The sequence below is a fragment of the Palaemon carinicauda genome, chromosome 14 (assembly GCF_036898095.1).
Source record: "Palaemon carinicauda isolate YSFRI2023 chromosome 14, ASM3689809v2, whole genome shotgun sequence".
Classification (NCBI taxonomy): Eukaryota; Metazoa; Arthropoda; class Malacostraca; order Decapoda; family Palaemonidae; genus Palaemon; species Palaemon carinicauda.
The window spans coordinates 47893038-47907594 of NC_090738.1; the positions used below are offsets into that span (position 1 = coordinate 47893038).

The 14557-nt window shown below is 41.5% G+C and overlaps 1 protein-coding gene across 4 annotated transcripts in view; it reads left to right on the forward strand.

Moving 5' to 3' along the window:
- The first annotated feature begins 609 nt into the window (after window positions 1-609).
- Cul1 (cullin 1) overlaps window positions 610-14557 on the forward strand; it is a 152115-nt gene continuing 138167 nt past the window's right edge. For all 4 annotated transcript variants that reach the window (XM_068387093.1, XM_068387094.1, XM_068387095.1 and 1 more), the window contains exon 1: window positions 610-941. The gene's annotated coding sequence lies outside the window, so the exon portion shown is untranslated. The remainder of the gene's footprint in view (window positions 942-14557) is intronic.

Genomic DNA, 14557 nt, shown 5'->3' on the forward strand with positions numbered 1-14557 from the left:
ACTCTAATTGTCATGCTTTAAAACAGTTTAAGACAATTTTGGTCTGTCTGCTTCTCCCTTTCTTTCTCTTCAATGACACCGACTGTAACGGCTAGTGGTATTGCATACGAAGAATTTTTACAGATAACATATATATTTGCATAATGCGGTTTTATAAGAAAAAGAAAGAAAGACAGCCTGCCCTGCATATGAACTGCAAAGTTAAACATTCCATGTGTATAATAACTGATGAAAGTCATGCAAAGCGTCCGCAGTGACAGTCTTTCAACTTAAAAATATTTTTCTTATTTTTATTGAAAAACCTCGTTTAATATATATAAAATTCGACCAATTCACAGTTTTCTCCAAACAAATTTCTGTTCATACCAAAATTTTTGGGAGAGCTCGGTTCTGATACGACAGGTAGTGGGTAAATCACTTCGAATAAATTATCTTCTAAAAATCTTATTCATTTATAAATGTCAGTATCGTAGGTGTCTGTGAAAAAAATAAGATCATAAACATGACTTGCAAAATATGATTAAGAAATGCAAAAGCTATTATTTTGATGACGAGTGTTGTTTCCCCACTCCCTGTGCTTATTATTTTTTTTAAGTTGCGCATCCCTTTGCTCGATTGTTTTACCTTGGTAAGTCAGTAAAGAAGAAAGGTGTATGGTGTCATTGTTTTAGGTCTGAGGCCAATGAGATCAGTATAATTTTGTGAAAACAAGTTCTTGAAAGTGTTAAAAGAAAATGAAAAAAATGAGGAGATATCGAGACTAATAAGAGGAGAAGTGGAAGGGTCCTTCCTGAGAGGAGAGCCCTGCGACTGTGCCCATAGGACTGATCGAGGAAGTGACCCATAAGTAGGATCTTTTTGACACTTTTTGACAGACAAATTCGACCGAATTCCCGTCAAGAGATAACCTTAGATATACAGGACCTTTTCTGACAGAGGCAGTAAGTTTCATCCTTCTATTTGTTCTGTCTTAGATGGCGATGTATCTATCACGAGAGAGTAGGATACCGTAGCAGGGACCTTAAACGGTACCGTAGGAAGTCTAGTTTTGACGTTGCTTAGTCTGGTCCTACAATACTCTGGATGGTTTTCATGTAGCCAAACTACTAACTTAGACTGGCTATAAATATTAGCCTACCGGTACTAGCTTAGGCTATCTTCAAGGCTAACATGTAATATTAGAGGGGCCTTCAGTAGGTGAAGGTATGTCAATATTGGTTTTATTTACTCTACCGAAGGCTAAGGTAGGCTTGTAGGCTTATTTTGTAATAGGTTAATGTAAGCTAAGCAATCTGATATTAGGCTGTACCATTAATAGCTGCTGTAGGCTTAAGACCATCCTATTTTTGGCTTAGTTATTCTAGTCTGTTTAGTCATACCATTGGCTTTGCTACCATAAGTTTATTTAGTCATTAGGGTTTATAAAAGGCTTTATATTAAGCAGCCATACCTATTAAATTGTTGGGTGTATGGATATAGGGAATGTCATAAATAAAGGGTTATTCATTGTGAATGAATGTATATTAGCAGGCATGGCTTGGTTCAGGCATAGTAAAAGTGATGACCTAACTTGAGGAATCCTCACCTAACCTTCCCTACTTTGGCTCATCATCCCCTGGGGACACACCCTCCTGCAACCCCCAAGGTATCTCTACTAGGCCTTGGTTGGGGAGCCTAGATATGATACATTAAATTCCAGCTGAATACATACACTACTGTGTATACTTTTTTGTATTGGTTATATTGTGTTTATCCATTTCTGATCTTGAACATTGGGGCAAACCACTCCTTTCAAGTTTTCCTACCCTCCCCTTTAAAAACAATTATTTGGGATTCCAGTGTGAAAGTGGGGTTTTGGGTAGGATATTGCCAGATGGGAGGGATTGGTAACAATAGTAATGTTCAGAAAAGGGTAAACAGTTAACCAGTTGCAAAAATATATGTTTCGTGTAGTTGAAGTGAAATAACAAGATCCTGATTACCTTTTATTTATATCGTGTCCCTCAAATGGTCTATAAAAATCTTTCTGCTCCTTTGTTTTGGTAAGCAGCAACCATATGAGTCATTATTTCGGTGATATTTATGATTTTCAGATGAGCAACAGTAGCCATACAGTATAGTGAATGAGGAGGGTTTTATATATAGTTACCAAAATAGATGAAATTACATTAGATTTCAAAATTGAATGAAGCCTCCTCTGGGAGATGTCTTCTAGTGGCAATAGTCAAGTTGGAATTGAAGTGTATTTTTTTCTTTTTACCCTCTGTGAATCAATATCTGGGAACTAATTGATAAATACTAGGAAGCTCTTAACTGGTTAAAAAAACCCGGTCAATGATTGCATCATGAAACCAGAAAGGTGCCACAAGAGAGGGCAAACCTTGAATGTTCAGTAACAAACTATGTCTCCCAAAAGTAAACAATCAATACACAAGTTAGTGTTCTCCAGACCCCATTAATCATACAAAGAAAAGAGATACAGCTGTCAAAAGAATTTGCTAAACAATTATGAGTGATCTCAGTGTAAATCTAGGCCAGGGGTTTTGTGTCAAGAAATTTCAAAAGCCAGTGATTTGTAGCTATGTTCATGATCCGAAATTTCTAAAAAAAAAACATAATCAGTTAGGACAATACGTATATAGTTTGGGTAATTTGTGTGAATACTTATGAATTTATATCATGCTTCCCAAATGGTCTCTGCCCTGCCTTGGCTTGCTTCGTTTGCAATTAAACATTATTGCAAGCTCATAAGAGATTGCCAAGAGGTCATAGATGTGGTGTAGGCTACTTGCCAACTGTGTAGGTCATTACTTCGGTGATATTTTTTTACTTAGATGAGTAGCAAAAGCTGTATAGTTAATAGTGGGTGTTATAAATGGTGTATAATAAATTACTGAAGTAGATACCATTAAAATAAATTTGAAAATAGATTTAACTCCTTTTTTTTGGAGATGACCTTTTTTGACAGCAATTATGCTAGAATCGAAGAGGAGGGTTAGAATGGTGATGTAAAACAACATTTAGATACACTTGTTCATGAATACTGGGAAGATTTTGATTTATTAAAAAAAAAAAAAAAAAAAAATTGATCATGAACACTGCATGCTCAGTACTCTCTAGTCAGTCTTCCAAAAGTAAACAAGGGGTTTATACAATAAAGTAGGTACACAAATTATTTTGCTTCAGCCCCCATTAGTCATACAGAGAAATAGGCCAAAATAACCAACTAGTTGGTTTCTTATTACAATTTTCAGTCTCTCTAGTAATTTAAGTAGCCTGTCATATGATTACATGTCAGAGGGTGCATCTGCGCTACTTCAATCTACCCATGCATTGTATAAAGATTGAACATCAAAACTGCTTGTTCTATCCAAACCTATATTGCAGTAGTGGTGTTTCGTATTAATATAGAGGGTGAAGTTTCCTACCTGCCTTACTGACATATGATGCCTTTTTCCTACTTCATAAACATAGAAGTTTCCCTGAAAGAAGCTTAGGTACAATTATGTTTTATAAACTCTATAGCACTAGTGTACTTTGGAGCCCTCTCTCTGGTTACAGGTCATTTTTCCATTACCTACACATACACCGAATAGTCTGGCCTATTCTTTCCACATTCTGTCCTATTACACCGGACATCACTGAGATTACTTAACTTTTTCGTCAATCAAGTCCTCTTGGATAGGGTAGAAGAAAGACTTTAGCAATGGTAAGCAGCTCTTCTAGAAAGACAATCTAAAATCGAATCATTGTTCTCTAGTCTTGGGCGGTGCCATAGCCTCTGTACCATGGTCTTCCACTGTCCTGTGTTAGTTCCCTTGCTTGAAAGTACATATTCTATCTTATTTTCTTCCTCTTGTTTGTTATTATAGTCTATTTATGGCATATTCTTTAATGTTACTGTTCTTAAAATAATTTTTGTTCATTACTTCTCTTGTAGTTTATTTATTTCTATGTTTCCTTTACTCACTGGGCTATTTTCCCTGTTGGAGCCTTTGGTCTTATAGCATCAGTGATACAGTATTTCTTTGGGTATAGTTGTTAACATAGATTACGGTGCTCGTCTCTGATCAGCCGATTCTGGGACTTAATCCTAGATGGTAGGAGGTCAAAGCATTATTAACAGATCCCTAGGGACGCCCTTTATATGCCTTTCTTAATTTGTCAGAAATTACCACTAAAATCTGCTATCCTAAATATTTTTCAGAAAACTATACAGTAATTGTATATGGCTCACCTTTTCTGGCACAGGCTCTTGCTTTTGGCAGCCTGTAGATTATTTGTCTAGACAGATTTCTGATTCTACCAATATTACAGCTCACAATCATTTTGTTTTTGGAAGATATGTAACATAATTTGTGGATATAATTAAAAGACAGGAGTCTATTCAAAGTATTTTATTAACTAAACTTAATAAAATGTATATTACCAATTATTGTTTTGCAATTCGTTTAGTTTTAAGCAATTGAGGACTTGAGAGGCCAACCAAATATGTGAATAGACATAACTTCTTTTTTCACATTACAATAAAATCATAATCATGACTGGCAATTCTTTGTTGAAGTTCATAAATACATACATACATGATTTTTATTGTCTTTATTTATAAATTATTCTACTTGCTTTTATAAACACTTTTTTATGCATTTGATTATCATAATCTCCACCATTGTATTTATTCTGGAATACGTTCTACATTCGGAACAAAGAATTCCTTTGAGCAAGCAAGCAGGGCGATGAGTCTTCTGCTCTTTCCTGGTCGTGGTTTTATGCCTGTTGCTTGTTCATGAGATTGATCTTATTCCTCTGTATAATTCTGGTTCACCTAGGATTCGTCTAATTATTTAAGGTAAATATTTATTGTGTATATGAACATTCTCCTACCGCATTAAGATATTGTTTAATTTTCTGTGAAAATTTTGTTCTAGCATTTGTCATGCAGTACTTTACGAAGTGATTCCTTGCAACCACCAAACCCAATAGTTTCCTTCACTTGTAACATTTTTGCTGTCATTGGAATTTATTTCTTTGCATAGTAATCCAATACAGTTTGTTGTATAATGCCTCGGAATATTCCACATTTATTATGGTTTTCTATCGTTTTATTTTTCCCCTATAACAGGCTCTTCATCTGATGCAGTAGTTTATATCTTTGTTGCATCTGTTGCATATTCGATGGCTTGATTGATTTCAAATTCAACAATTCTATTATCCTATTCCTCTTTAAAAATGGTAGACACTGTGAGCTATTTCTTGTTCAAGACGGAGGACACGGCGTGGGTTACTCCCCCATGATGTTTTCCTTCCCTTCTCTTGGTGAACTGAAGACAGCCAGATCTAGGAGAATTACTAGTGCTGGAAATTATCTCGGAGTCTGCTCCTAAAACTTTTTTTTTGTATAGTCTTATTTAGTCCAAGCCTTCAATACCTCAGACATTTCCACTTGTATTAGACTAATTTTGTTATAGTGGCAATTTAATATTGTCATTTGAGCCCATCATTACTCCCAATGAATTAAAATCTTTAAATACATGATGTGCAAGTTGGTTTTTTAAAGTATTGCTGTTACTTGGTAAAAATGAAAGAGATGTTGAAATATTTTTCTTGGCATCTTCTATACTAGAGCTTATTTCAAGTGTTATAGAAGGATCACTTTTTGCAGAATATAGGCTAGATGGAGTTTTGATGGTAATGGCACTAAGGTCTTTGTCTTTGCAACAGCATAACATGTTTATTTTTTGTCATATTAAGAATTTATCGTCTTTAGTGGAAGCTCCAAACCCATAAGTTTTCATTCAGGGTAATATTTCAGGCCTAACCTGCCTTTTCAAACCATACCCTAACTCAGCAAGTGGTAGGTATTAGTTCTAGCACACCACTCAGTTAGGGGTCTGATGATACACATCACCTCTAGTTTCAAGATCTCTAATAGAGATACAAATTCTTTATTTACATTTGACCCTTCTGCTGCCTAAATCTCGTACAGTATTCCCACATTTCTAGCAGCATTCAGACAACTAGAATTTGTGAGGCAGAAGACCCTGGATCCTTATATCCCTCCTCTCGCTAAGGAACGGCCTCTAAATTACTGTGTATCTCTAGTACCTAGATGGTAGTCTAGACATTTATTACTCCTCTCAATGAAAGAAGCACCCTTTATAGCTTCATTATTACCTTTGGTTTATGTGGGAAATAGTATGATTCCTTAAGGCTAAATGTTTTCCTTTTGAATTACTGTATTCTGTTAAAGATTTGATAAATCATGTTTGAGGGACTGTGTATGTCTTTGGCTTGGAAACCCGACCACTTACTCATCTCTCGTTTTTATTTTAATGGGTACCTCACTTGCTCAAACAAGTCTCTTTATTTCATACACTTAAGTTCCCTTGCTCAGTAAATAGACAATCAAGAAAGTTGGAAGGTCTATGGAATAGATTATTATTATTATTATTGTATTATCATCACCATCATCATCACCACCACCACCACCACAATTACTTGGTACTTTCCTGTTATTGCCCCACCACTAATTTCTGATATGTTAGGTTAGGTTAGATTAGAATAAAAACAATATATTAACATGAACGTATTTAGAACAGGAGCACCATTTCTACATACCTAACATATCGGAAATAAGTGGTGAGGCAATAACACGAGAGTACCAATTACTATACTAGCCAAGCTACAAAACTGGTTGGAAAAGCAAAGTGCTACAAGCCCAAGGGCTCCAACAGTGAAAATAGCCCAGTGAGGGAAGGAAATAAGGGAACAGGAAAAAAAACTATATATAAGTATCATATAAAAAAAGAGAATATTTTAAGATCAGCTACAATGTCAAAATGGATCAGTCATATTTAAGATATAAAATGAGACGTGTTATTCGGTTCATCAAAAAAGCATTTGCAAAAAGCTTGATCTTCTGAAGTTCTACTGATTCAAAGGCCTGATTAGGAAGATCATTGAACAATTTGGTCACAGTTGGAATAAAACTTTAAGAATACTGTATACTGTAGTATTGTGCCTTATAATGGAGAAGACACGACATATAATCACCTGCATACCTAGTACTACATGCATGATTGTACTTCCTGGGAAGATTCCAGTACAATGGATGATCTGAAATAAAGAAATAACTGAAAGGTGGTGCCAGAAATTGATATCTAAATCAGAAATAAGAAATTTAAAAGCTGAGAGATGAACAAGTAGGGTTTATAAAAGGTAGAAGGGGCATTGGCCAAATTTTCATTTTGAGGCATGTTGTACAGTGATGCGTAGAATATAGAAATTCCCTTTTTATGGCATTTGTGGACTATGAAAAAGCCTTTGATAGTGTCCACCGGCCAATTTTGTGGAGAGTCCAGCGTTAAGGAACTCCTCTTGAATATGTAAATTTGATAAAGTCTGTTCATGAGCATAGCAAGTGCAAAGTTTAATGTTAATGTAGTCTTATCAAATGATTTTCCAGTGAACAGCGGATTACTCCAAGGGAATGTGTTGTCGCCTATGTTGTTTATCTTCCTCATGGATTTTGTAATGCGTAGAACAGTCAGAGATGGTGGAGAAGGATTGGACTGGATTGGTGATAGTAATTTAGCAGACCTAGAATATGCTGATAGATGCTGTCCTAGTTAGGAGAACATTACAGAATTTGCAATGCTTGCTTACCAGAATGCATGTAATATCACGCGAGGTTGGGCTGAAAATTACTAGAAGAAAGACAGAGATGATGAGAACGGAGTGTGCAATGGAAGATGAAATATCATTGGAAGGAGAAAGGATTAATGAGGTAGAATCATTTAAGTATTTAGGAACTATGATCTTCAATACAGGGTCTTTAGAATTAGTTTAGTGAAAGATTGAAAAATCAAATCAGACAATGGCTAGGTTAAGTAAAATTTGGAAATCAAATCGCCTGAAATTACATATAAAAATCAGACTATATATCAGTTTAGTGAGATAGGTGTTACTCCATGGACATGAGTCATGGTATGACAATGAAACTTTTCCAATAGATTTAGTAAATTTGAGAACAAAGCCCTCAGAAGGATATTGGGAGTTGAATGTCAGGACAGGATTAGAAATGAAACTACTGTATAAGAGTGATTACTCGTGTGCCATATGTGGATGGGATCATGATGAGGGGTAGATGGAGATGGTTTGGACATGCTTTTCGCACTCCCCAGTAGATATTAGTTTGCCAAACGTTCAGCTGGGCTCCGCAAGGGACTATTAGAGTTGGAAGACCAGTCCTACATGGCTGAGGACTATGAAGTGCGGAGTAGGAGATGATGAATGGAGAAGTACTGAATTAAAAGCTCAAGGTAAAGACAACTGGCGAAATCTAACCGAGGCCCTAGGCGTAGGAGGAGATGATGATGAATTAACTATAGGTTTCTATCCAACAAATTAAGATGAGTCAGCAGTTGAAGATCAGACAGGCAAACGATACTTGAAATAAGGTAGAATGCATTTTAAAGACCTTAAGTATAGTTAGTTAAAGAAAGGTTGTCAATGCAAAGATCTGGTTGTTGAGGAGCCACTGTTCTTTACCTACTTACAATCATACTTCTGGGTTTTGTTTGAGTTCAACAAAACTATCAGGCCTGAGTGGGATGAATACTTCTGACTTGCAGATGTGAGACATGGGAGTTTCAAATATTCTTCTAGAACCATCTTGACCTAGGTGTAATAAAGTGGGTGACAGTGTAATAAAACTTGATATCTTCGTACTGTCCCCTATACCAGATTTGCGCATGAATTGTTTTGAGTATATGAGGTTGGTTAGAAGGAACGAACTTGTTATTTAAAATTAGAAACTTAGATCCATATAATCTGATTGTAGGAACAAGTTATGGAGCTATGAATGGCGTACTCTACACAATAGATTGCGAACCTCACTAGGGAGACCTTTGGTACAGATGCAATGATTTTACTATGACCAAACTTGGATCACCTGAGTAGACCTCTTCTGCATACTTATTTCAGGAGTGTGCACATGTTGTACCACTGGATGGTAACCTGCAGTTTTCATGCCTATCATGTAATTTCTCTCAAGTTGGTTGCACTCTGTATAGATGGAGACCATTATATTTTTGCTTCAAAATGTTAGGTGTTAAGTGGAAGGATGTGCCTGGCCTGGCTGGTCTGCTATAGCTTAAGGGCTTGCGGTTAGCTGTGTGTGATTGGTACCTGTCCTATATTTTCCATTCCTTGTCTATTCTTTTGATTTCTTGTAACTCTCCCACAGTATTCCCTTTGTTTCCAGTATCCCTTCGTATAGCTTATTGCCTTTACTCTGTCCTTGTTACCTTTGGGGCCTAGGCTTGGTAAGTCTAGTTGGGCTACACTCCCTTAGCTGTAGTATATCTGGCAATTCTGATGTGTTGTTTTGCAGGCTACATAATTTCCATGTATAATTTTGACTGGAGCTTGGAAGAAAATTTCCACTGCATCAATCAATTTAGAAATATTGTAGCAAGTGACTCAATACTGTATTACTAAGGAAGCTGAAATGTTGGTTATTGTTGTGAGGTCTGTATGTTCACTGAATATTTGGTCCTACCAGTAAAATGACAGGTCAACAGAAGCTGGGCTTTCAAGTATGAGGGAACCTTCCATATGATATTTGTGTTTGGTAGACTAGACTAATAAGCTCATAGGATGAAATATCAGCCAGTTAACCTTTTTCAAAGAGTTCCTTGTGTCCTTCCTTTACATTTAGTTTTACTTCATTACCATTTTTTATGCATCTCAAATGGAAGTGATAAGGTCACAATCCTTTCCAGTGTTCCCAGACTCACTTGTATATACAGTACTGTATTTGTGTTGTTGGCAAGTATGTATTAAAATGATTCAAGTTACAACTCTTGTTCTCCTTTTCAGTATTTTTTTCTAAATAGCAGTTTTTATATGCTGTTTAATTTTATTCCCTTCATGGTGAAAGCTATTATATTTTAACATTATTATTATTCATTAATGCTTTAACAATCTCAACATTTGAAGATGATAGACTATATTTTGACTTTTGGGAGGCTTGTACTGCTTGAGCTTGGTGGTTAATAAAGTGATGTCAAGATATATGACATTTTGTCATTATAATGTTTAATAGTCAGAGGTTCTCTTACTTTTTTTAGTCCTTTTTGTGCTGTCATTATGAGCTGAAAGGTGGCTTGACTTTACACTCCACATGCATGTAGAGGTTAATCTGTAATTGCAGACTGGTCTATTAACACTTCAATATTTGTTTTTTTTCTTTGTGAATACTGTACAGTACACATGTGTTATGCCCATATAAAATTATATTTGTTCCAACATGGAAACTTACCTCGAACTACTTTCTTAGGAGTACCTGGAAATCTCCTCTCATCCGACCAGAGTTTTGTGTAGTTTACCCTACTCCCGATTTCTGTGAAGGCTAACCTCAGGCGGAAGGATACGTGCCCTGAGGCTAGTCCCGGGTCAGGGAGTGTGCTACCTTGGGTCTCGACCCTCAGTAATTTCTCTGGTCGCGTCGTGATATCATCTCGACGCTCTCTTTATCTCAGTGCGACCCTTTGTGTCCCGCGTGGTATCCCTGTGCTTTCCCTTTGTGTCCCCGTGTGGTTACCTTATCCTTCCCTTATGTTCTCGCGTGTTATCCTTGTCCTTATTACCCTTTCCCGCTGCGTTCCTGTATCTTGCGGTGATGCGATAGTGCGTGATGGAGCATCCCCGCCGTTGTCCTGGCCCTAGAGCCGGGAAGTCGTATGGTGCGTTTCTTTCTAAGCCGGAGGTAGACCCTCATTCCTTGTGCTCGTCGTGCAGGGGTAGAGTGTGTTCTTCGTCGGACACGTGTCCGGAGTGCGTTTCTTGGAGTGAGATCCAGTGGGTACGATTCAGTACCAAGAAAAAGAAGTCTGCCAAGCGTTCGCCCAAGAAGGCTAATACCTCTTTGCCCTTTACGTCTCCAGAAGGACCGTCGAGTAGGGTTTCCCTTCCATCTTCCCCTACCCAGAGTAGGGGACGAGGTAAGTCCGTTGCGGGGAAGAAGCCAGAGGTTCTTCCCCAAGAGTCTTTTATCCATGATAGTGGGGTAGCAGCATCTTTCCAGCCAAGTGGGGGGCCTGAAGGTGAGTTTAGTGGGGGTCCTAGAGACGATGCCCTGGTGCACGCGTGTCACGTCTCTTCGGATGACCCCATGTGGAGTAAAACTGTCCCTGTCTATTCGCCCGCTTCATGGTCAGGTTTTTCAGGTACCTCCGCAGCTGAAGGCACCCCAGAGAAGGAAGACTCGCCGGCGATGGGTCCCTCCTGAGGTTGGAGGAAGGCCTCGGATCCTGGTTCCCCAACGTAGAACTTCCACGCTCTCCCCCAGCACCGCCGTCATCAGTTCCAGAAGTGTTCCTGCAGCCCGCGCTCTCCGTAGGACAACAAGCCGTTCAGAAGACGACTCTCTGGGCCCCGGCCCCTCAGACGGGTTATGAAGAGTCCTCCGATTCATCGGTTGCTACAACCCCCTATTCCTCGGAAGGAGAAAACCGGAGGAATTCCCGACGGAAGCGTGAGAGATCCCGGAGGAGGCACTCCCGTTCTCGGTCACGTTCCAAGTCTCGACATGGGAGGAGGCGCTCCAGGTCTCCTAGGAGAAAATTCAGGAGGAGCAGATCACCAGAGGAGGAATGGGTGGTCATCCCCCGCAGTAAGCTCGTGGACCTTACTTCGGTCCCGAGCACTTCAGGCTGGCGACCCAGAGACAAGTCCCCAGGAAGGTTCTCCTCCAGCCACAAGTTAGAACCACGGAGGGACCCGGTCTCACGGACCTCCTTTGACAGGCGTAAGACCGCGAGGGTTCCGATTCAATCAGCCTAGCGGAGGGAGTCGCAGCCTCGTCGTGCCCTCAAAAATGGCACCACGGACCCTGGAGAAGGAGAGACGGCTTCCACCGTCGGGCAAGCCCACGGAAGCCGCGTCCTCCATGACTAAGGACAGACAGAGGACGGAGCCCCTCGCCGCCACGGCAATGCCCGTCCTGCGTCCAGAGCCTTACGCGGAGGCATCCGCCTGTGGGATTCCCTCTAGAGAAGTAGGCCGCCAGACGGAGGACATCGACGACAACGTGGAGGGCGCCCCAGCGGAGGACTCGGCTTACAGGAGGGTGATAGGCCTCATTAGACGACACCATCGTATTGAGGAGCGTGAACCCTCCGACGAGGATCCCTGGCGCTCTAGCCTCAATAGACTAATGGAGGCCCCCGCCCAGCGGAGGGCTCCGTTGGCTCTTCCAGTGGCCAGAGACATGAGGCTCGGTAGAGCTCACGTCAACAAGATTGTCTGGCAATGCAGAGGCCCCAAGTCTCAGAGCTCCTCGAAGTTGCTCCAGGGACTGAGGTCCCAGAGTAAATTCTACCTTCCGGAGGGTCAACGTCCAGGGGCCTGCAAGTTGGAACCCTCCCTCGAAGTTTTAGGACAAGGGGCCCCGGAAGACAGGGCCTCATCAGCCCCAATCTACTTCTCCCAGTCAGAGGCGAATATGATGGAGGAGATGGCAAAAGACCTTGCGAACGTCGCCTCTTGGCTAAATTGGTGGGCGTTCACTCTCGTAAGTATTCAATCCTCCTACGACCTTTTAGTTCCGGGGAATCAGGCTCTCCTGAAGGAGCTAATCATCTCAGGAGGTAGGGCATTAAAGTTCTTGTCCTACCAGTCCCTAGCCCAATCAGCCAACTGGGTACTCAGGAGGAGACACTGTCCTGAGCAAGCTGTCGAGGAGGATACCGGATAGGGAAGCGAGGGCCCTGAGAAGCCTGCCCCTCTGGGAAGACGTCCTCTTTCCCCTGAAGGAGGCAGAGGAGATCTTGGAGGTCTTGAAGAGGAAGGAGGTGAGTGTTCCTAGACCTCAAGCACCGAGGAGGCCCTTCCACAGGAGGCCCGCGTCCGATAGTCCTGCTACTCCTCGAGCCTCGTCTAGCCAGCACAGGAGAGACTCCCCAGCTGCTCCTTGGCCACAGCCGTCTCAGCCCTCCCGTAGGGGAACAGCATCAGCCCCAGCCTCCTTTAGAACTTCCTTTTTGGCCTCCAGGGGGATTTTAGTGAGGCAAGTGACAGACGAACTGGTAGGGGAAGAACAGTGTGGGTTTAGAGAATGAGAGGTGTGGATCAAGTGATTGTCATAAAAAACTTATGTTAGAATTCTGAAAGGGGAGATATTTTAAATGTGGGATATGTGGACTTAACAATACCAAGGCTGTCAGGAGTTATTAAAGCTTCTAGGGTTGAAGTGAAGTATGTGTTATAGCTATAGCATGTAGGTGTGTAAGTATATCTGGGACAGAAGAAGAGAGGCCCCTTACTAATGCCCAAGCCTCAGGTGGGGGGATGCCTCAGACTTTCTTGGCAAGCATGGAAAAACCACGGAGCAGACCCGTGGACAGTAACAGTGTTGAAGGAGGGGTACAGGCTACCGTTGCTGGCAGAACCTCCGCCCTTGATCCCGCCCATTCGAGCTGAGTGGTTGGCTCCCGAGGACCCCTTGAAGAGAACAGCCTTACAAGAGGAAGTTTCCACGATGTTGGCGAAGGGCGCAATGGAAATAGTACGGGACCCGGGCCCGGGCTTCTACAGTCGGCTTTTCCTGGTGGAGAAAGCAACGGGAGGTTGGAGACCGGTCATAGACCTCTCGGCTCTCAACAAGTTTGTGTGCAAGACCGACTTCAAGATGGACACCCCGAAGTCGGTTCTAGAGTCCTTGAGGGAAGGGAACTTCATGATGTCCATAGACCTTAAGGACGCTTATTTTCAAATCCTAGTCCACCCCTCCAGCAGGAAGTACCTTCGGGTGAAGTGGGGTGCCCAGACCTTGCAGTTCAGGTCCCTCTGCTTCGGACTATCCACAGAGCCTCAGGTCTTCACGAGGATCTTCGCGAAAGTCTCCGTGTGGGCTCACGAACGGGGCATCCGCCTGATTCGTTACCTAGACGACTGATTGCTCCTTTCATCCTCAGAGGAAGTTTTGAGGGATCAAGGCACGAAGCTTTTGCAGTTCTGCAAGATTCTAGTGTCATCTGTCACCCTCCACCAGGATGACTTATCTAGGAATGATCCTGGATTCCCGTCTAGTGAGAGCCTTTCCGTCGGAAGAGAGGCTGACCAACTTGGACAAAATCCTCCGCCCCTTCTTGGCGAGACAACCCAGGAGAGCAAAGGACTGGCAGAGGTTAATAGGTCACCTCGTGTCATTGGAGAAACTGTTTCCCCAGGGGAGACTCAAGCTCAGGAGTGTCCAATGGAACCTGAAAGGCCTCTGGAACCAGACGGATTCCCCCCACAAGGTGGTTCCAGTTCTCGAGGAAACGGAAGAAGTCCTAGTGTGGTGGCAAGACCGGACAAACACCCTCAAGGGGATGCCCTTCGCAGCCGAGCCCCCCGAGATGCTTCTCTTCACAGACGCTTCCAAGGAGGGATAGGGTGCCCATCTCCTCGGAAGATTAGCAAGAGGCAATTGGACGGAGGAAGAAAAGGCACAACACATAAACATCCTGGAGATGAGACCGGTACGAAAGGCGTGCCTACAGTTCGTCAA